The sequence below is a fragment of the Lygodium microphyllum genome, chromosome 7 (assembly GCF_053477565.2).
Source record: "Lygodium microphyllum isolate KBCC chromosome 7, Lygodium_microphyllum_v1.1.10, whole genome shotgun sequence".
Classification (NCBI taxonomy): Eukaryota; Viridiplantae; Streptophyta; class Polypodiopsida; order Schizaeales; family Lygodiaceae; genus Lygodium; species Lygodium microphyllum.
Genome location: NC_141141.1, coordinates 141,171,398 through 141,196,334, shown reverse-complemented (window position 1 = coordinate 141,196,334; position 24,937 = coordinate 141,171,398).

Sequence of the window (24,937 nt, the reverse complement as noted above, 5' to 3'; positions counted from 1 at the left end):
CAAAAAGACAAGCGCTCCAAGAGATCAATCAAGCAATCGAGAAGAAGAAGAAGAAGAAGACATTGAATTCTCAAGAGTGAATGCCTATTCTCATTGCTACAAAAATACATATTGCATTTAGTTTTCATACATGATTCTTTTTTAGAAAATAATTTTAGTGTTTGATCTTAATATTATTCAATACTAATCATACAAAAGAGTAGTAGTGTAATTTGTAGTAATTGTATGGATTGAAATGGTCATAATCAATGTAGTTTAACTCAAAATCAGAAATAAAGTAGGAAAAAGTTGAAAACCTCTTCTAATTAGTAGGTCAGTAATGTGTGCAAATGTAACAAAGATCACCCATGAAGTAGAGCAAACATGGTGTGGACAGGTGATCATTCACTGCCCTATTGAATTGCTGAAGCCTTGGAGCAAGATTTCTGATTTGAAGACGCAGGTAGTTTTAGTCATAATATTTCGATTCGAACTAGAATTTGCACTACACAATCTATTTCAGTTTGAGAAAATGAAACAGTGGAGAGTAGTCAAAGAAGAGGAGGGGGATAGAACCGCCAAACATTAGGGCTGCAACACCTGCAGTAAGAGAGGGGCGACAGAAGCAGAGATAAAAACATAGAGGATCAGATATGCAAAACCTGCAACTGTAAAAACACAATAGAGATAACACTCAGGTTAGAGAGTTGTGTGGAAGAGAGAGGGAGGGGAAGAGAAACTCATTTTGAAAAACGTCATGATTATTTGTAAAGACCGACTCATGAAACAGATCATTTAATGTATCACACTATTCTAATAAGGATAATTTATTACAGAATACGAATAGATTTAGATTTTATTTTTGTGTTTATTTTTAAATTTTATTAAATATTTCAAGTCGTATTTTTTTCAAAAATCACGTAATGGTGATGTCGTCACCCGTCGGGGTCTATCGGCAGCCCTTGGACCCCGCTTGTTGGGGGCGTTGCCCCCAAACCCCCATCGGGGGCGCTATCCCTAGACCCCCACAAGGGGGCGCTACCCCCAGACCCCCACAAGGGGGCGCTACCCCCGGACCCCCGCTAGGGGCATTACTCCCAAACCCCCATCAGGGACACTACCCCCAACCCTCTACTAGGGGTGTTGCTCCCATACCCCCACTAAGGGACCCTACGACTTAAACCCCCCATTGGGAGCTTTGCCCCCAAATCCCTACAACGGGCGCTATCCCAAAACCTCGACTGGGGGCATTGCTTCCAAACCTCCACCAAGGAAGACATTGCCCTCAAACTCTCACCAGGGGTACTTCTCCTAGACCAGCTCCTTTCCCCTCGCCCCTCCTTAAGAAACCACCATTGGGATATTGCCCCTATTTCCACAGCTAGAGATTTTGCCTACATACTCTCTATCCTACCTTGCTAGAGATTCTACTCTCAAACTATCACTAAGGTGGCTTCAAAATCCTCAATGATATTACACATTACATATTAGATACATTAAATATACATAATCTTATAAAATATGATTTAATATATTTAAATTATATTTATTAATTATTAATAAATTAATTTAATATATATATTTTTAAAATATATTTTGATAATATATTCTATAATATGCACATAGTACGATATACTAATATAACATGATTTAGACTAAAATAGTATAACTTAAAAATAAAATGTAATATGATACATTTTACTATTATCAAAGTAGGTAGTATAAGATTTATAACTATTTAACCATGATAAAAATTATATTTCCTTCTCAAATAGCTTCTAATTGATGCTAAATTTCCTCAATCTTTATAACTTAGTGTCATAGGGAATTAAATCTCCTATTCTTTAGAGGTCATTGTGATTTCAACATTTAAGCACAAGGTCAACGTTTCTCATGAAATATCTTTATCCTTGTTATTATGTGGAATACATGAAATAAAGGTTTTGATCATTTGATCAAATATTTTCTAATGGAGATCACAAAGATTATTTATCCTTGTTGACATACAACAAAGGCTTTGAATATTTGGCTAATATTTGGCTAAATCTTATTTTATGGACATCACAAACAATTATTATTCTTGCTATCTTCTAGGTTAAATACATGTTTTGACCATATGGCTAAATCTTTTCTTGTGGATATCACAAAGAATTTTAATCCTAAGTCTTGTGTAAAATAGTTGCAATAGAGGTTTTGACCATCTGGCTAAATCTTTTTCCATAAAGATCACAATGAACTTTTATCCTTGTTATATGTATTTGGCTTGAGTTTTAACCATTTGGCTAAATATTTTTCTATGGAGACCACAATGAACTTTTATCCTTCTTGTCATATGAAATACATACAACAAAGGTTTCAATCATTTGACTACGTTTTCCTCTATGGGGATCAGAAATAATTTTTATATTTTCTATGGTATGGAATACATACAATAGATTTTTGACCAGGTGGCTAAATCTTTTCCTATACACATTATAAATAATTTTAATCGTTGTTCTCGTGTTGAATGGATATAGTACAAGTTTTGAACGTCTGCTATATCTTTTCCCAATGAGAACACACAAGGAAGTTTTAGCTTACTCAAAGATTAGCTAATAAAATAAAATAAAATCAAGGGCAACAAAAAATAATAGAAGAAATTTTTCTTATTTACTTTAGGGCGGCATAGTTCATGAGAAAGTTTTTTTTTGGCCATATGGTCAAATCTATCCTCTTTCGGTACGATGTTTCCATTAATACTTTCTATTCTGGAAGTCAGACTCATTTTATCTAATGTTTAAGTACTTTTTTCGTTTCAATAAAAGTTGATACTTCATTGTATTTAGCAATTTCATTACTATTTTCTTCTTTCTGAGAGGTAACAACATACAAATGATAAAATCTCCATTTTCACTTGTACAAGTATCATGAATAACGAATTTTATTTTGGAGAAACTGTGAATTTGCTAGTTGATCATGAGATTGTTGCACTTGGGAGAGTGCATGCAATACATCCAAATGAGACATGTCATGGAGAAACACTTGAAGATGGATATATTTCATAGGCTATTGGTAAATGTTTAAATATAGCAGCATATTTTCCATTTCCAACAATTGATGCAATGAAGGTTCATGAAGCTATAGGTGGTTTTGTAAAATGGGGAAAGAAAGATGTGGTGGTTGTTTCAAACTCAATAACAATTCATGACAGAGGAGATGATTATGAATCAAACCATGTCCTAACTTCTCAGGATATTGATGTGCTTAGCATTCGTAAAAGCTGGAGAGAACGTAGAGTCATGCTATGGACATAAGGCAATACTGTGTGTGTTGGGATAAGGGTTATATTATTGGCTTTTCCATATGATGTGATAAACTTTGAATTGCTAGGAGAAGAGGATGTTGGTGTGGTGGTAGATAAAGCCCTTTTTCAAACCACAAGAATATACATAGATGACGACCTCCACTGTGTCACTTTGGAAAGATGGCCTATTAAACAAGTCACCTTTGATGATGGAACATCATTGCTACAACAACAATCATACATGCAATTTGTCTCTACAAATGATTGTGCCAAAAACATGGAAGATACCAATGAAGATTATGTTTCTGCATAAAAATCAATTTTTGTTCAGAAGAGATCATATTGTATGGTCGATAGAAAGCCTCGAATTATTGCCCCTAAAGGTGCAAACTTGAGGACTTCTATGGTCTCCATTTCACAGGTTTCCATGATTGATTGTTGCCAAGAAAAGTGTTGTTAGTTTGTTGATAGAGAAGCAAAGCAACAATTACGTAAATACTTTTGGGGATTGCAATTTCAAGACCACACAAACTATTTTTATGATAAGTTTGAATCATCATGCAGGATTGATTACTTGGGAACAAGGAAGTACAACTTTATCTTCAATGGACAAGTGGTATGTGGAAGGGCATGGTATGAGATTCATGCAATCCCAAAGACATATTTTTATAGGTACAAAACACAATTTGAGCATGGCGTGAGGAGGGCAATGCATGGAAACAAGGGGGCAATAAGAGCAGCTTGGGATCACATAGAGATGGGAAGAGCCATTCTTAGAGACTTTGTTAAGAAGAAAGTAGAGCAAATGCCACACAAGAGTACAACAGTGCAAGATGGATCAAGGGAGACACAATTGGTCATCCCAGATGTTTATAAGCAGGTAGATATATGGGCAGAAGTAAATACAACATTGAGTGGTATTGGATGTAAGCAAATGTCCTTGTCCACCTTCAATCGTATTTGGAACACAGAGTTCAAGCATGTAACGTTAGCAAAGACAAGTGAGTTCTCCAAATGTAGTATTTGCTCAGAGATCAAAGAGCAACTTGCAGCAACAAAGTATCTTCAAGAGCGAAATGTGCTTCTAAAGAAGTGTCAATGTCACATGCTACAACAACAAAGTTGTCTAGACATGTACTACAGTTGGCGCTTGGCCTCAGCATTAGATCCAGATAAAAACTTGTGCATCATAAATGATAAAACGGACCAACAAAAGACAACTATCCCTATGTTAAGGCTTTGATCAAAAGAGACTGAAAGATCTACTCAACTACCAGTTTCTTTAACACTCATGATTACACATGGACATGGAGAAGGTAGATATGGGCATTTCTCACTTGATCTATGGCCTCATGATCCTAACTTCACAACTGTCTCATTGTCATTGTGCTTTAGAAACTTGGAGCGACTACACATGCATGCAAATGGTAATCTACAAGTAGATGGAATGCCAAGATCAACCATTGTGCTACTAAATGCCCTCAACTCGAAAAAATCACTAGACCACCATCAAGGTGTTGCACAAAATAAATCATGCATGGAAGATAATACACCATAGGATGACCATCATCATTTCAAATGATTGCTAGAGAACTTAGTACTTTAACTTGATAATTGTGGATCAGAAAACAAAAATTGCTATCTCTTTGCATATCTATCATTGCTTGTTGCACGAGGAACATTCAAGATGATCCAGCTTGGGTTTCTCATGGTGGGTCATACACATGATGACATCGATGCAATGTTCAACAAATTTTCAGAGAAGCTAAGGACGAGCATGACCTTCACTTTTCCTCATCTTGTGCAACATTTTCAATCATGCCAGATGACAAGTCCTACACCTTTCTTATTGACACATGCGCCCAACTTTAAGAGATACATTGAGGGATACTTGTGTGATTCGAAAGATACACTTGTTGTTCACTCAAAACCTCTTCAATTTCGGTTTTATATGCAAGGAGATACACCTGTCATGCAATACAAGATACATCCAAAGTCCCTAGACTGGTTACCAAGAGAAGGTGGCATTGAATTATGGAAGAGAGACCTTGCAGGAAAGCCTACTCTTCCAAAGGGTGTTCCAATGTCGCTGCCCATGTTTGAGTACGTTAAGGATCATCAAGAAGTAGTAAGTGGAGTTAAAGATTATTTGAAGTATTGGGAAAGATGGTCAAATGTACAAGGACCTGAAGTAGAGTTCACAAAGTTTATAACACCAGTGATTGATTATTGGAAACATATGATCTACGCTCTTCAAACTCCAAATGTCCAAGAAGATTTATTTTTCATAGATTTTTGGCAAAAAACACAAAGTGATGTAACCAATATAGATGTAGATAATGCAGATGACTTCATCGGATTGGAAGAGTTGAATTATCACTATTGTGGTCCTCTGAGCAAATGACCCAAACATGCATTTGAACCAATGCTTGATGTTAAGAAAGATGACTTTGTGCTTGTTAGACCTTCAGATCCAGTATATCCAATATGGCTTGGTGTTGCACAAAGTGAGGTCGATAAAAATAGAAATTCCAAAAACTTCAACAAGGTACGTAAACAATATTGGGCATCAGTTTGTAGTCTTCAAAATGCTACAAATGCAGCGGTGTATTTTAATTATTGGGATAAATATTGGATGTGCAACAAAAAAAATCCTGAACGATGGGAAACAATAGATAGCATTGTCTTCTCTTGGATGAAGAAAGGTACAAAATCTCCCCAAAATTTTAAAATTTCCCTAAAGGTTGTATTGAAGGCTAAAGAAAGTCTAAAAGAATCCATCGACTGAATATTTTCCTTGAATATTTTCAAGGATATTAAAACTAAGGTGTTTATTAACACCACCTTTTTGAGTTTTTTTCAATCGCTTGGAAACAACCATAAGCACTAATATGTTTAATTGCACCAAGTTCCAAATTAATGAGATTCTCAAAATTCATGAAATCCATTTTGATTTGGTTTTCCCAAATTGATGAGAAATTCCCAAAATCTCGAATATGGAGTTATTAGCATAAAGCATATGTTCCCCTTCCTAGTAGCTGTTGACATTTGCTGGTGAATAGAGGATTATTTCAAATTCAATCTAATCATTTCCGTATCTCTACATTGTAGTAAAGAATACTTTTCAGTAACCATCTGGAAAAATAATCGATTATCTACTCCAATTCTAAAGTTGCATGAGTTTTATGATGTCTAGATGTAAACAATTATTTGTTATACAACATTATTTGATGACTCTATACATTAACCTACATATAGTTCCTTTATAGCCCAAGCCCAAAAAACACATACACTTTGCATAGCTTGCAAATTTGATATAGTCTATGAGGATCACGTGCTCTCACTTGACAAGGTTCTACTCTTCTTGGCATTAAAATTTACTTGGGAAAAAATAAACTTCAAGCCTAGATAGGTCATAGAAAAGCCAAGCATATCCAAGAGTTTAAATGGCCAAATATGGTCTAGAGAATGCATGCTTTAGAGAATGAATGCTTGGCCTTGGGTGAAGCTCAATCCTAAAGATCAAATGCTTGGTGGACCATGGGCTACAATACCCTACAAGATGCACACTTGAGCATTGAGGTAGACTAAGTAGTAGGAGAGGGTGCATGCCTAGTTGTAGCACATGCTTGGCCCTAGGTCTAAGCTCATTACAAAGAACCTTTTTAGCGTATTGAATTCTTGGTGGTAAGCATGGTTTCTCCTATATAGTACGTGACTAGACCTTTGCTTACACTCATTAACACAAAGTACAAGCATAGACTCCCAGCCCTAGGGAAGATACATTTAGTCTTAAGGCAATGCTTTTCCTAGAGATGAAATGGTTGGGACTTAGGTGAGCCTTAATTCCATAGAAGGCATGCTTTGTAAAATGATGATTGAAATAATCATGTTTAGTTCTAAAAGATATGTTTGGATGTTTTTAAAGTGTAAATTGTTGGTTGAAAAGTCATCACAACATCTTCTCAATTTCAATAATTTCTTCTATAAATACTTTTATATAATGTCTACATGGATAAGTTTATTACTCTTGAATTACTTTCCATGTTTCAATTTTATTGAATGGACTGTTTCAAATGAGTAGTGACTTCAAACACTAAAGCTAAAGATGGTATATAAAAATCATAGCTTCATGTAGAAATTAAGAAATGCTTCAAGCATTGTGGGTCTTTCACAAAAATTAGAAAAGCTTCAAGGATCGTGGGTCTTTCATGGTTTGCATTAGTTTCATTTTTCTTGTATATCTTTAGAACTACCAATACATATCATTGTCTCTCTATGTTTGTTTGCGAGGATATATGTGAGGACTTCTTCATTTTCTAGTTTGAAGAAAGATGGGGTTAAAAATTTGGTAGGTACTACTTATCTCAGAATGCAACTTTTGTGTTGTTCCTCAATGAAAGCTAGGATCCCCCATGCATAAATGTAACTCCTAGAAGTCTAGTGGGAGGATTTACGAAACACACTCCTAATCCAAAGTCCATATCTATCAATGATGTAAGAGAAGAAGCTAAGGGGCATACAAAACAAAAAGTTGTGGATTTTATAATGGAGGAAGTCATGAGAGCAATGGAAGAATAGCTTGGCTAATGCCTCAACTAGAGGGACAAGATGCCAAAAGATATGGATGTAGATTATCCTATTGATAATATGGGTGAGGTATTCATCTTGAATGGCAAATGAATTTTATTTCTCCATGACATTGACAAAATGTTTGGTCTAAGGGAGGATGAAGCATGGTCCATGCTAATAATTTCCATGCTAGTAGTTGTTGGGAAATTTCTAAGGCAATAATGTGGATTCCATTATAACTCAAGTGACTCCTCAACATTCACATTCCATTTTTTATTTCTTTCCCAATTTTCAAGAAAGTTCTAAGGCAATAATCTTGATTATAATAACTTTAGCTATTAGGATATCCCAAGATGTTGGGCCAACCCACCACTAACCTCCTAAAGTATGGTAGGTTGCCACCAAATTCTTGATAATGATAGCGCATAGTTGTTGTGCATCCAACCTCTTAAGTAGTTGAAACACCAAGAAATATGCTCCCTCTTTTGGTTTCATTCATCCGAGTCCTTCTTTTGACCTCTCAACTATTGCAAACTCCCATGTTGCAGCATGCCATCGATATTTGTTTCCTTCATGTTTGAGTTAGTCTCCATTTTCAAAGCCATCCTAATAGACCTACATATTTGAACTTTAAGTTGTCCGTGCTTGCATGGTCACCCCTTAGGGCAATCTCAGGAGCTAGGTGCCTCATTTCTTGAAGAATTGTTGAGAAGAAGTGTTGAACCTCCACATTATCTACCTCAAAAGAGCATCCCTCTTCTTATATTCCCACATTACAAAACAACCACCATCATTTATAAAGTTTATAATGGACAAGTAGACATCCTGGATTCCAATAGTAGTAAAATTGTGGCTGGTAGACATGGACATATAATAAAGTCATCTAATTTCCATTATGATTATTTGATCATACGTATGTTTACATTGTGTTTACTCTCTACCTATGGATGATGGTTTGCAGGTATTTTTAAACAACCTACCTTATGGTAGAAATAAATACCAACATTGAGGTTGTACAATGCATGAGAAGCCCAACCAAGTCTAGTCTACTAGAATACTCTATTTGTCTTTCTTTGAATGAAATTATCCACCCTTTTGTTGATGATTTTCTGTAATCACTAGTTGTATTTGTATCAGCCTCTTTTCACAGTTTGGTCACCTTCTTAACCAAGGTCTTCTTCTCGATGCAAGTCCAGAATATCATTTGCCTCCCTTAAAAGACAGTAGCAACCCCTACTCAAGGTTCTCATGGGTCCACCATAATATGTTCCTTCTTTTCTTATCCAAAAACAAGTCCTGCTTGTTTGTTTTGTTTGGTTGTCTCTGTCTTGATGATGCAAAGTGGAATTGTCATACAACTGGCAAGAGGTTGACAAATTGGTGAAGGTTCAAATAAGAAATATAAGCCTCAATTATGTATATTAGTAAAAATATGAAAAAAATTGATTGTTGAATATATTGGATGAAAATCAAGAGCAACTATACCAACAAAATTTCCACTTCTCATGTCCTTTCTTCCTAGAAAATTAAAGTGGATCCAGGTCTTAGAGCACATAATCTACCTTCAATAACCACCAATATCTTTCATGGCTCCATTAGCACATGAAAAATGATGGGATCGATTTTCATCTCCTAATGCTATAATATTGAAGCAATTGAGGCACATATCAAAAACCACATAGGCACAAGTCGTCCAAAAGCTCACATGCCATAACTAGAATCAAACTCTGTTCCTATTTCACACGCACCCATTTTCTCTCTCTGATGTATTTTGATTGGTGTAATTCAATTTTCTCTATGGTATTTTTTAAAACTATATTGTGTGAGATGTATTCTCATCACCATATGGGGATTGTATTTTTTATAATTATAAGTTGCAAAAGATTTTAGTCCCGCACAAGCCAACAAGTGTGATTTATGAATAGACTTGGAATGGTGCTTTGTTGGTTAGACATACTAGGTTATGGATGTAAAGAGCCAAAGTTGACTTGTGGACCTCATCACCTTGAGAAACATTGTTGGCTTCGGAAGGTTTCATAAACCTCTAGATAAACAAACACCTCAGAATACATAAATCGAAAGAAATGAAAGGCATACCAAACATGATTGGGTGCTCTTGATTTCAAATTTGTGTAGATTCTTGTATGCATTTGATCGGTGGCAATGGCTAGCCACTCCTTTTTGTGTACTATGGAAAACTATCCACTCATCTCCTTCTTGTCAAATTTAGCAAGACTAAGATAGTTCTATCCCACATTGAATAACTCCAACCTCAATGAATAGCCTTGTTGCACACATTTGTCCCCAAATGAATATGAAATGACCCTTAGCTATTTTAGAGCATGGATCCAAATGGCAAACACTTTTTTCTTAGTTTGTATGCTTAGGTCCCTTATTGATTACATGGGCATAGCTCCAAAATGGATGTTTGCTAACATCGTCATTCTAGAATGAGTTGTGATAAAGAAGAAAAATTGAAGTTCTTGTCCATGGCTAGGGCCCCACCCAAGCTTATAACGCCAGCCTTATATTCATTTGGAGAATTGTTGGATCACAATGACTACCAACCAAGCCATCACAATGGGTTGTTGAACTATGTTGCTTTGTATTTTGTATTTTTCCTTTTTATGGTTGTAATAGTCATAGAGTGTTTGTCCTCCTCTCTAAGGACCTCTAGAAGTTAGTCCATAAGGGGCCTTACTAGGAGATCCTAGGGTCTTTGAGTTAGTATACAACCTATGTGTCTTGATATTTTAAAAACTACTAAAGGAAGATTACGGCTCTTGGGTACTTGTTACCACTATGGCACTCAAAGGAAAGCACCATCTTGCTCATTTAAAGAATTTATACAAATACAAACATTTTCTTCTAACAAGAGCAATAGGATATCTCAAAAAAATTGGATAATTTCAACCATCTAGGTCATTAGTAGAAACACTATAACTATTCAAAATCTTGATGGTTTCTCATCCAAGGCTCATAGGGTGGTAGACAAATATTATGTTTATATTGGCATGTCCAAGCTTGCAAGGGTGATTATTTTACTATTGTTCTTAAATTAACCATGATTTGTAGACCAATTCATGCAAGGAGTGCATGAAAACCTATCAGGTGTTTAATCCAAACATTGCCATGTGTGCCATTATACAATATCCTATGTTTGCATGAAATATTAAAACATGTGCATTAAATGGTTACATGAATGAAAAAAGTTAGAGAAAAGAGAGTAATATTGCACAAAATAGGTATGTAAGTACTTTGTTTGAGGGTTCCTTTTTCTACAACATGGTAGTCATTTCCAACATTTAGTGCGAGGATAAACAAGGCCATGACTATATTTAGATATGGCATTTTGACTAAAAGTGAAGAGGCTTGCATGTGTGTGTATCTATGTGTATGTGTATGCATGGGCACACATGTTCATGTGTGTGTGTGTGTGTGTGCATGCATACATGCAGACACATGTGCATGCAACATGTTCATATGCTTGTGTGGGGGTGTTAGAAAATATATGTTCACCTTTATATGGTTACTTTTCCATTTCATTAATTTTGATATTGTGTTTATTAGGAGCTCGACCAAAGCTTGAATTTCTTATAATCTCCTATACAAAGAATTTTAAGAGAAGGTAGAAAATTCTCTACGTACTTATACTTCCCTACTATTACAATTAGGAAATGGCATTCTTACATAATTATGTTATTTAGGGAATTTTGAGAGAACATAGGAAATCTTCATAGTGACCTATGTTTCCCTGCAAGGAGAAGTAGGGCATTACGTTCATCTATACTCTTATTTAGGGAATTTTAAAAGAACGTAGGAAATAGTCTATATTGCCCTTTAATTCCGTACTATTAGTTGTGGGGAATGTGATTCCCTAGTTGTATATAGGGAATACATGTATAGAGACATATGAAATACTACAACATTTCCTACATTTCATAAGATTTCCTATATCGGGATTGATTAAAAGTCCCTTGTGTATGTATACATGCATATGCTCTATGTATGATGATTTCGTAACATTTTTTCTTTTAAAACATTTAATTTGAGGCTCACTATCCTATTTTCTATTTTCTATAGAGTTTAATCAATTATGATCACTCCTATTTGTATGCTTTGGCCATTGGGTTTAATATAGGTCTAAACGGTAGGCTATGCTCTAACATGGTAGCAAACATAAATTTTATTTTTTTCCCTCTACATCTATAGATTTATTCATTGATATTCCTTTCTAGAATCTTCAAAATTTACATCAATACTATTAACACTATATATCATCACTTTTCTTTAGAGTTATTATGTCAACGTTTACATTAACATACAAAGATCAAATTTCTTAGCATACTTATACTAGTAGTGGGGCTTCGTATTTTAAAGTAATTTTTCATTTAGTTTTGACTTAAATGTTGTAGCAAGGGTGGCAACATTTTCTCTAAACATAGTGACCAAGTGCTACTATTTTGATCATGACATTGAAAGAAGGTTTATTCTTTATCCTGCATGTAAATTTATTTTACCTTCATACTTTCCCTATCAAACATGTAAGAATAATTCTCGAGCTTGTAAATTCCCTCTAAGTATTCCATTTTGTGTTTTTCTTGATCTTATTATTAATCATCTTATGGGACTCAATTTTAAAATGTGAAGATTAGAGCACTTCCCATAAGCATTAGATTTTTTTAAATGATAAGTTTTTAAAGTATAAGTAAGTTAAGGTAAATATATTTCTTTGCTAATCAAGCACACTTAAGCTTACCTATATACTTATTTAATCTAAGTAAGCTGAGGATTGTGAAAATAAAACAAGTGCAATACTTGTTGAGCTTATTAACCCATGTAAGTAACATTTCACGTAGTTGCATTATAATCACAAGCTAGTTGATAGTAACTTATTGACTTGATAAAGTTTGTTGGGCTAATGAAAGAGCATGTTGGGGTGTTCAAAATCCTAAGTAGGATGGTAAGATATTTAAGGGGTGGATTTTTTGCATTTCTTCATGATCTTAATAGAATGGGTTAACACATGACCCATTCAGAGGGTTTTTAATAAGTTGTTGTTTATTTCTTTCGTTTCAAAATATAAGAAATCTATACACTTATATCATTAACTTGGCAATAATGAGTTGTTGTCATAAAAGTATAAACTTGAATGTATTAGCCACACAATTGTACATATTGGCCAATTGCTTTGTACATATTTTAAACACTCTACTCTTCTAGACTTGTGTGATATCCTAAAAAACAAATATCTTCAATACATGTGTTTAGAAAATGGAAATGTTCCAATAAAATAGGATTATTGTTGAAGCCATCCAAGGAGTAGCGATCGCCCAAAGAAAACCATATGCACCCTTTCACAGTTCATGGGTGTTGAGGCAATGTCTTTATGATAACCACAAGTTTTTTTTTAGATGCACTAGCTCAATTAATTGTTAAGGTGGAACTTGAAATAGATTTAATAAATAAAATTTTACGTTGTCGGAGGGGTTTTTGTCGAAACGTTGAATCCACTGGGGATCAGAGGTAGAAGGAACTAGAGATAGAAAATGGAAGAGAAGAAAGTGAATACACAAGTGGTAAACAGGACAAAGACAAGGCACAATGAATTGAATCAATTTTCTTCCAATTCTCAACTGATAGGTAGTAGATTCCTGCCTCTTGAATAATTTGATTATTTTCCTTGCTACTGGAAGTTTTATGGCTCTCCCATCCAATTTATTTAATGCATAAGTAGCATTATCAAACACTTGTCTTACCACATAGTATCCAAACCATCTTTTGGAAAGTTTACGCATGGCACTATGCTGGTTGTCTAAACTGATATCATAAACCAATACCCAATCCCCATCTTGTATGGTTGTTGGTCTCAATCTATGTCTTTTGTCAAACCGTTTCTTGTTCTGTATTCTTACTTCCCTTAACTTTGGAATTGTTGCCTCTGTGTCTTTTGACTTTCTTTCCAACTGTCTAATGCCCAAGGCCAACAATATCCTCTCGATTCAACTCCTCTTCCCAAGGTAGCACAGTCCATGTGACTATCATCTCTTCTATCGGCATGATAGGTTTTTGACTATACATCAATTCTGTAGGCATATATCCTCTAACAGCACTATGAGTTGTTTTGTCATCCCAGAAAGCATAAGGGAGGAATGGTGGCTACTCTTTTACCTTCTCTCCATATGCTTTTGCCAATGCCTTCACAATAGGTGGATGACCTCTTTCAATTTTTCCATTTCCTTCGGGGTTATAGGCTGAAGTTAAAGCAAGCTTTATCCCTAATTGTGCAAAGAAATCACGAGCTTTATCTGCATCTACCTCACCCCTATCTACAATAATTTTTCCCACACAACCATACCTACAAAATATCTATTCTAAGAGAAAAGTACACACAGCATTTGTAGTCTTAGTACATAAAGCTCTCCCTTCCACTTGATTAGTCAAGTCTTCAAAGGCAAGCACAAGATACCTCATTTGCAAAAGACATATAGGCATTGTGACCAAATCCACGACCCACTTAAAATGAAGAGACAATGGATATGTGGGCTGCAATCCATCTCGATGTCTCACAGATGAATACATTTCACATGTCGTACATGTTTCCACAAAGTGAGAAACATCCTTATACATAAACTGCCACCAATATCTTTCTTTGATCTTTGTAAAAATACCCCAAACACCTATATGACTAGCCCATAAGCTTTCATGAAATTCTTGCATAACATTTACTTGTGAAGCTCTGTCACCCAAAACTTGCAATTGGCATACCATGTTTCTTTTCAGCATGTTTCCATAAGTATCCGTCTTTTAAGAAAAGCGCATAGGCTTTCCTCTTGATCTTCTTAAACTCCTCATCTAATCATTCATCTCTCTTTGTTAATGTACTGAGGTATTGACCAATTCTGAGCCACTCTCCTACATATTTGTCTTCCAAAAAACACTTCTACACAAGATGTAAAACATCTAAAGTGTCTCCTCTTTGTTGTCCATGCTTTTGTTAATGCTGTAGCAACATCATGCATTGCTACATTCACTCTTACAACATCATTTTCAGCTGCAAGAAAGTCATCTTCTTGCTCCTCATCCATCATTCCATCTTCATTCTCATAGCCTGCTCGAGATAACATGTCTGCCACTCGATTATCTCTTCTGCAATATGCTGAAATTCAGGATTCAAAGATTTGATGTATTCAATCCACTGGAGCATAGCAATGTGTGGGGTAGCACAACTAGTAATCATACCCAATACTGGCAAACAATCTGTCTCAATGACTACATGAGCACCCATAAAATACTCCTTACAGTATTTAAGGACTGTTATAATTCCCCATAATTCTCTTTTTACTTGCGGATACCTTCTCTATCGTTCAGTCAATACTTTAGCACCAAAGAGAATTGCATATCTTTTCCCTTCCTCATCATCTTGCCCAATTGCCCATCCAATCGCGATTGGACTTGTATCAACAATAACAATGATAGGCTTTCCATGTGAAATATTAGTCTTTCTCAATGTAGGAGGAGATTTTAAGAGATACTTAAATTTTTTCATTGCTTTCTAATGCTTTCTTTCTGAATGAAATATCTAACCTTTCCTTAGAAGCTGATAAAGAGCATCGACTACATGTGCAAAGTGAAGAATCCATATCAAATAGAACACACATGCACCCAAGAATCTATGCACCTCTGATACATTCGTGCATACATATTGAATTTTATCAAACCCATCTATTTTTGCTGGTGATAGTCTTCGCCCATAAGGCCCACACATATGCCCAACAATCAAAACCTCTTCAACTCCAAAGACAGAATTTTGTCTAGAAAGAGTTAAGTGCACCTCTTCTAAACATGTCAAAATCCTCTCACAATCCACAATATGGTTTGCAACAAACTGCATGTATCCATGAGCATCCATCTCTTCATTCTTTTCATCCACTACACACCCTTTGATAGGAACATCATCCAAGAAAGACATAGTCAATTGTGGTATAAAATCCATGAGTACCTTATTCATAGCATTTGTCATGTATGGCATTAAGTTTTTTGCACCATGTGTGGGAGAGTACACATCTGTACTAACCCCAAGGGAGTCTTCATGGTTGTGATATCCCTTCTTTCAATTGCAAGTTGAAAGTGATCATACCCAATTTCTCTACCTACAAATGCCTCTATAAATTCACCAACCAAAGGACCTACATCCACATTTCTTATGGTCACTTTATTGACTAGTTGCATGTCTTGAATAAATCTCAAAGCCCCATTCTTTTTGGGCATAGTAAACCAACGATTTGAGTACGAGGCTTAAGAAGGCTCCAAGATCTTCATGCAAATATTTTCATTTAGCAAATCCATAAGCTTTGGCAAGTAAGCTTTAGGCATTGGAATAGGCCTCAAGTTCCATGGTACATGTTGCATAGTAGATATGACCATAGGAGAGACAACATTTCCATCCACACGACCTATTTCACTTGGCTGAAATGCAAATGCCTTTCCACGCCTAGCCAACATCCGCATAAAATTATCTCTCTCACCAGGAAAAAGAAACCCTTCTGCACCAACTTTCAATTCCTGTAATGTTTAAGATGTAAATTGATGACCTATATCTTTAGGATCCCGTAAGCCTGGTTGCCTTGACACTTTCGCATACAAACCTTCACTCTTTGGTGGAAGTGGCCAAGCGATTGGTTTTACTTTTTGTCAATTGTCTTATACTTTGGCTCCACAAGTGCTTCAACCCATTGTAATCCTTCCTACTTAGCAAACAATGCTATGACATCATACATATCCAAAGAACATACTAACAACACTTTGTTTTTTGTCTCATTTTATGCAAGTATAATTTCTGAAATTTTAGCCATGAAATTTTAGCCATATTTTCATTAATATTCAGCCCATAAAAGATGCCTAAAATTCCTTCGTTTTTAGCTAATAATCCCAATGCTCTTAGTTTCTTAGTAGCTCATTTTATAGATATGCATTCAGCCTTGCACATAGCTTCCATAGGCTTAAACCAACATGACCTGTTTGCTGTAAACTGAGAATAATCAATAATGAATACATGCTTCATTCTGTCAAGAGGCGAGTACACCCTCTGAACAACACTACTGTAGCCCTGCATTACAACAGTGCTTAATGCAAATCCAGGTCTTTGAATTTCCTTGCATTTGGAGCCAAAGGAGCCTGATTTCTAGGATGATAAGAAATCGGACTGCTTTTTTCCCATCCTTCCTTGTGACTCTTGCGTAAGCAAAACCATCATCAAGTACGTTTGTTTCCATACGTACTCCTGTAATATAGGGCTGTCCCGAAATCACTACATATGAGAAATTATCTCACACAAGGAAGTGTTGCTCTTCTTGTACATCACCAATTGTCACTTTTACATTAGGACATGCAGCATAAAGCTCTCTCGAAGCATTATTTGTAGCCCTCATACACCAACCATGATCAGTGTCTACAAGCCATACACATTTTCATACAATCCACGCTCAATTACATTTATCTCAAACCCATGGTCAAGTAAAGCAACACAGTGAGTTTCATGTTCCCCTATTTTCACTACCGTTTCAGTGGTAGCTCTAGCCCAATCATTTCTTGTGTAGTGACTTCGCGGAATAAATGCTAGAGCCTCTTTCCCATATTGTTGCATGTGCCTTACTCCACCATGCATATTGCTACAAGACAACGCATTTTGAACCACTTTCTTCTCTTTTCCACATCCTGTCAACTAATTAGTAGCATCCTGCATAGATAATCCAGTACTTACTTCATGCTCATATTTAGCCCGAATATCCAACAAACCAATTTCCTCGTCAAATTGCAGCAATGAACTAGTGGTATCACCAAGAAACTGATGCTTCCTCTTAATTATGTCAATGATCTCATCATGAAGTTCTTTCTTAGTGATGCCTTAGCACCTCTCCCAAGGTGAATTCCACCTAACTGTTTAAGATCCGTTCTTCAAGAACCTTCTTAAGATCTGTGGTTGTCTCAATGTCAGATTGCAACTTATATCCTGGCTACTTGCCCTTCTTTTTTCCCTCTTGTTTGTTATCCTATTTTTGCTCCTAAAACTGATCTATTCCATAACATGCTCGGGAGGTGGTTGATTTGCAGCTTTAGGCTGACCCACACTTCTTCTTGTCATTCTTTTAGATGTCCCTACATTATATTCATCTCTCTTTAATTTTTCTTCCATAAGTACATCCATGTTTTGTACCTTTGCTAAATATGCATACACTGAATATGCATCTACCGACGACTCCCAACCAGTTATGCCACGAATGTCTTGCCGTGCATGAGACATTTCACTATCATTGACCTTTCTCTTTTCAGCTACATGTAAAGCATGTGTCCATATTTCAACCTTTGGACCAACCATCACTTGGTCATGCATTCTATCCAACTCTAGAACAAAAGTAGAAGCCTGTACTGCTACATAAGCATTTCGAACTGCTAATTCTTCCAACAACTTCTACATACCTCCCTTTTCGAAATTCAAAGCAAGAGATAATCCCATTTCTTGTGCATGGATCTTGCCATCTTTCCAAAAGATGAGTTGTCATGGCAATGCCTCTTGATAGGCAGCACAATCCTTTCTCTCATGCTGCAAACTATCACACCACATATATCTTCTTCCTAGCTTAGGGGTTGTTGCCCGTCCCCTTTCCTCTTGTCCTTTTTCATCCAATTTTGCAACCTTCAATTGAAGATCCCGCATGCCTTTGACCAATTCATCTAAGACATCTTCCCTAACAGAGGGAACAATAGCAAGTACAGCCATAGGGTTAGCCACTGAAGTAGGTGGCTTACTGGATACATCAATTGTCTTGCCTGTAACAGTGGCCAAGCTAGAGACATGCAATCTTTCTCTTCTTCTATGCTTCTTCACAAGTGCAGTAATAGCTTTCTTGACATGTCTCCACTCTGTTTTTAGACTTGTTTGTAGTCTGATCCTCCAGCAAATCATCTAGCTTCTCTTGAAGCTCAAGATCACTTGCAAGAGCTTTTTGTTCTGCAAGATCCAAATACTCAAATCAACTTTCAAATTCTCTTAACAATTCTGTAGCCACAAGATTCTTATTGGATTGTAAAACGGACTCCTGAAAAATCTTGCGTGTAATCAAACTATTATCTTCAATGTAAAATTCTTCCCTAAGTGTCTTCTTGAAAGCCACCTAGTAAGCATCCTACATGTATAATTCAGTAATCTACGCTTTCAGTTCATGTACAGTAACATGTACAAAATACCGGCTCCATGCAAGTTGAGCCCTCCAAAGAATTCCATCTTCTCAGCATAGGTATGTACATATGCAGATACATTCCTGTGATTGAATAACTTCAACTCATGCTCAATTGTTTGCAAAGCATTCATCACAACACTTTATGTTTGAGTAGAAGCTTGTATCACGTGTTGTTGTTGTTGTACGTGCATAAGCATATTTATATTTTACACCAATTGTTGCAAAATATCATTGGAGATTGTGTTCGAAGGTTCTCCCATATTGTATTTCCTTCTTCTAATGACCTTTCACATCGGGTTCACCAATATCGGAGGGGTCTTTGTCGAAAGGTCGAATCCACTGGGGATCAAAGGTAGAAGGAAGAAGAGATAGGAGATGGAAGAGAAGAAAGAGAATACACAAGTGGCAAAAACGACAAAGACAAAGCACCATGAATTGATTTAGTATGTATTGAAAGAAACCTAGAATCCTTGCACTAATCAGAAGCAATCTCCAAGCATTAAATCTTCTAGAGCTTCTTCGTAGAAGAAAAACGTGGATCAGACTAGAAATAACAGCTCTTTCTTTATTGCTAAAAACCCAAATCTGATGGCTCTGTTGGCCTCGGAAGTGGGTAAAACCCTAAGACACCTTGTCATGGATCTCCCAGATCACTGCTTCTTCTTCCAATTCAAACTGCAACTTTAAGCCTGTGAACAGCGGTCGGGACATGTGTGATTTTGCCAATGTGTCTTTTTTATGAAAATTCTATAACTGATTGAAAAAGCAACTTGCTTTTTGCATGCCATTCTAATTTAGAAGCTTTTTTTAACTTTTTTAGATTTTTCTACAATAAATAATATAAAAAATAGACTAAAATTATCCAAAAATCTAGTGTTTTTTGATAATCCATGCCACGGAAACTAGCACTAATGACTCACATCACATTGACTCTCTACATTAACAAGAAAGCTGGATGATGATGCATTCAATGCTTTTTCACATTGTGCCCGCGTAGCCTCATGACAATGTACATGTAAACATGTGGACATTCACCTCCTATTCACCTAGCTCCCTATCCACCATGTCTTTAAGGGGCTTTATAGTGGCCTTAGTAAGCTGCGAACAGGTTTTTGTAGGGGCCTACCACATTAGGTCGCCATGTGTCTATCATCGTGACCGGAACAACTTGCTACATATGAGGATAGCTGTGATCCAAACAAATGAGAATTATTAAACAAAACAATCAATATGTCCAATGAGCATATGCAGACATGACAATAGAGGTTTAGTCTCACATGGTGGAGGTCGTAGGATCATATTTGAGAGGTGAAACCAAGTACTTTGGAGGGGTGCTTTTTGCTTTTAGAAATTCACTACAAGATATAGGCCTTATACTAATGTTAAAAGCGACGAAAATGTAAATAAAGAAAATTTTCCCCGTCGTCACAAAAAGCGTCATTATTAGCGAGGCCATAGAATAGTTGGTATCAACATTGTTATAAGCGTCGCTATTTGCATCGTTATTAGCATCACTATTTGCGTCGTTATTTGTGATGCTGATAATGATGCTTTGCAATGCTAATAACGATGCCAATAACAATGCGTATAGTAAATTTGCAACGCTAATAGCAATGATAACAAGGAAAAAAAATTATGGCAGGGCAGCAAGCTGCCCTGCCACATATAGCACTATGTGCTTTATTTGGGCCATACAAAATAGTTTCTGCACTCTGTACAATGCTCGTGTAAATAAAGACAAAGTGTACTTTAATCATAACAATGATACATGAAATAAATACATGATCGCATAATGAAAGCGACTGGTACAATCATGGCAAGATATCACTACTACATAAAAAATCTCTACACAGATCAGGTGACCAAAAAAAAAGGGTGTGTGAACTCCAGAGATCCAAGGGCGAGCTATACATCCTCGCCATCTGAAAGCTCATCCCACCGCAAAGGAGCATCAAACGAAATCTGCAAAAAAAAAGAAACAACTACACATTAGTCCATCATAGAATAATGCATTCTAATTAAACATGGTAACTATAGACAAGAAAGATGAGTGACTTAAAGAACCGTCGCTTCTATACAATCGGTCGATCAATACAGTGAGACTGTGCCTCTCTGTATATCGAGTCTTAAGGTTGGTAGGATTGCGATTTGTAATGGAGTACTGCAAAGGAAACAAAATACTAACTGTTAGAAACGTGATTGTTAGAACAAAGGATATTGCAAAAAAATAAGCAAGCAAAACAAAAGAAAAACTTACAAAGTACTCCAGATATTTCTTGTGACCGCCACTCCCAGGATAATGGACCACTCCGGCCTCTAGTTCCTCTAGTCCTGCCCTTGCGGCCTCGCACTGCTTACTCCAAAGTCCTAGGGAATCTGTAGCCTCCTACCTCAGTCAGCGCCAATCGTCCGCGTCTAAGCACTCGTGCTTTGCAGCCCCTCTTGAGTGCCTTGCGTGCATTCGATCATCTCTGTGACATACATGCCCACATGCACTCCATCATCGAGCCCGTAGAAAACCTATCTGCTATGGCTGGAACTGAAAACTCCTCATGCAAGGATGCTACTATGTAGTCCTTGCTCCCCTCCGATCTGTTTTTCCAATGATCCAAGACATTGTGCCAAAAAACTTGTTGGCTCAACTCTCTTATGCGAGCAATCACCCTCCTCCCCTCATCATTCATGATGATGGCTCCTAACTTATCATCTCTACAAGATAGGAATACCACTCCGGGGTATGCCTATGATGGGTCCTCTTCCACCTGCGAGGACACTCCTGGGCATATCCAGGAGACCCCTATATATCTAGTGTACCAACCAGGGTAGTATCTATCGGTGTAGCACCCATAGGGGTGCCACCTGCGGACAACTGAGAAAAAGTCAGAGTAACTGGAGTAGACGTCCCCATAGGTGTGACAAAGTCTAGAAGTGACGCAACTTCAGCAAAACGACGAGGTGGACACACCGCGTCCGTGCCTTCACAGGAACCACTTGAGGCACGCTCTCTAGAACTGCCATGAGAGCGAGGAGTAGTACCTATATCCAAAGCCGACCACTACCTCTGTATCTCTACAGCATCCCTCTGACCCTGAAGCACTCCCTCCCTCTGGCTCAAATCTGGAGGGTCGGCCTCGTCTGCTCGAAGCTGAAGCATCTGATCGCGCCGGAGTAGATCTAATAGAGTGGCTTAACGATGTTCGAGACAGCTCTTGGTCCGCCATGTCTCTGAATCTCGCCATCTAATCTGAAGACATACGTGTGAAGATATCTTGCAACTCCTCATCGCTCATTCCTCGACTCATCCTGATGATCTAAGTATCCACAAAGGTCAGCTGCACAGAAAAAAAAATAATGTTAGCATAATCAATTTAAATCATACAAAGCACGGTAATATAAATCTTTAAAAAATGATCTTACTTAAAATGCATATCTTATGTACTCTTATAAGAGATTAGTCAACGAATTGAGTAAGTGGATGCTCCAAGTATGAAGTATCCTATGGTCCCATGTCAATATCCTGACACAACTTGACATAAACTAGAAGGTCGATAGACATGTCACCACAAAAGGATGAGTCAACATTGTTCTCAAAGATTCCTTGGACTCTTGTATTTCCATCATTGTTACTCGATGCTGGCTCCTCTACATGCTCCAAGCTTTCGGTGGCCTCCACCCCTTGCAATATCAACCCTCTATTTGTATATTGTCCCCATCTATGCTCGGAACATCACTTTAATCATATACTCTCGCACTTCAGGGAGCTGAAGGTATAACATACCACCATCGAGGTTGTCAGGGGTTTGGATAGAAGATTACCTGTTTATAAACACGTACAAGAGAGATTAAACTATTGTGACATGTACCATGTTGTAATACAATTAACAAACAAATGAGTTCATGCACTTGTTCGCAATGGACTGGCAATACAAAGGTGTCACGCAAATCCGTCCATTTTTTTTCGAAATCTATTTTGAGAAATCCAGATGGACCTCATCGAACTGTTGCTCCAACTCCTTCAAGTACCACTTTGAACCACTACACTTCGAATAGTATCATGGAGAAGCTATGGTAATCTACCATAACAATACTTTGCAGGTTTCCAAAATGCTCCATCTCATCTATAATCGTGTTTGGATCCGTTGCTTGTCGTTGGCTCTCTTGCTCGAACCTTGCCATGATACCACAGTCTGTTGTGGAGCGCATTTTGTCAATACACTCCACACAAAAATGTCGTCCGTGCGACCACGCTGCATTGTATATTTTGTACTGTACATTAAAACACTCAAATTAGTTGTCGCATATAAAATATAGATATGACAAATCCTAAACACGCCATCACCTTTGGGCTACATCCCCCACTCCCACTATAACAAAAAGGCTCCATAGATACGCTTGTAGACACAATATTTGAATTGTGTTTAAAAATATTGGGCCCATTTATTACTGCGTCTACTAGCGCATCTAAAATTTTACATCTACAAGCACGCTTATAGTAGAAACTATAGGCGCATATAGACTCAAAAACGGACACAAATATAGACATGCCTATTGACACGCTTCGTAAATATATAATCATATTTATAAAAAAATAGATATATTCAAATTTTATGTCTATAGAGGTGTGTAACTGCACATCTAAAAAGACATGTACTCTGTAATTTTTTGATGATTATAGACACATTTTTCTTGCAATTTAGAAATGCGGATAGATGCGCAAAATTGTATGCTTAGGAAAAACAAAGAAAGATTATTATACTAAAAGCAAAAGAATATCGAGAGCCAAAGTCCATATACTGATAATAACACATGATGAGCGTACTGTGTTGAAACATTTGTACATATTTTAAAGTTTTTTGTACTTGAAAATAAAACAATATAGAATATGAAATTTCATATATATCAAAAATGAAAACTACAAGGCCAAGGGGAGGCATGCATGCACGGGGCTCCTCTACATCTCCTCAAAAGAGGCATCATCGTCGCTACCACCATTGCTACCACTGACACTACCGCCACCACTACTGCTAGTGTCCCCTTCGCTATCCTCGACTGCATCAGGATTCGCCTATACAAAGGATTAAGGTATATAAATACCATTACAAACAATAAATTAGAGTTACCTATACTTTTCATGTAAAAAATAAAACATACCTCTTCTGGCTGTCGAATTCTCATGGCACAATTATATGGCTCCTCCGTGATTAGTCCCTCCTCGTAGAAATGCTACCAAGTGTATGCCTGGTTATGACCTTGATGGTAGCCTACCTCTCTAGGAGTAGGCATCCTACCAATGATATGATACTACAAAATAATTTTAACATACCACGTATTAAAACACACTACATAATGAATTGAAATAAATTACAAAATTTATTTTTTTTTTAAAATCAAATAATACTTACAAACTCAGCCTCCCATGACTCCCTGCCACCCGATAATCCCATGGTTGCCATCTGGATATGTCGTGCCTCTGCATGCTAGCGACTTGTCCTTTTCTTTGCTGCTCTCTTCTTGGCCTCTTTCCACTCCTTGTGGTGAAAATTGGGTGGTTGGCCATATCCAGGGCGCCCCTACTCTTGTCTCCACAGTGAATCCTTGGTGCGCATCATAAGGTGAGACCTCTTGTTATGAAGCGTGTCTCTCACCTTTGATAGAAACCAATCATCTAAGAATCGTGAATTCTCGAGATTAGGGTACCTTCTATGTACTGCCCTTAGCACCTCTTGCCACAAACCACTTTTTTTGTGCTTGAAGGGAATCGTACAATCTTTGTATGTGGCATGCACGACACTTAAGTAGGCTATCACTTCCCTCCCCTGAGGGTTATGCAAGATACCACCAACATCTGTGTGATAGAGTAGCA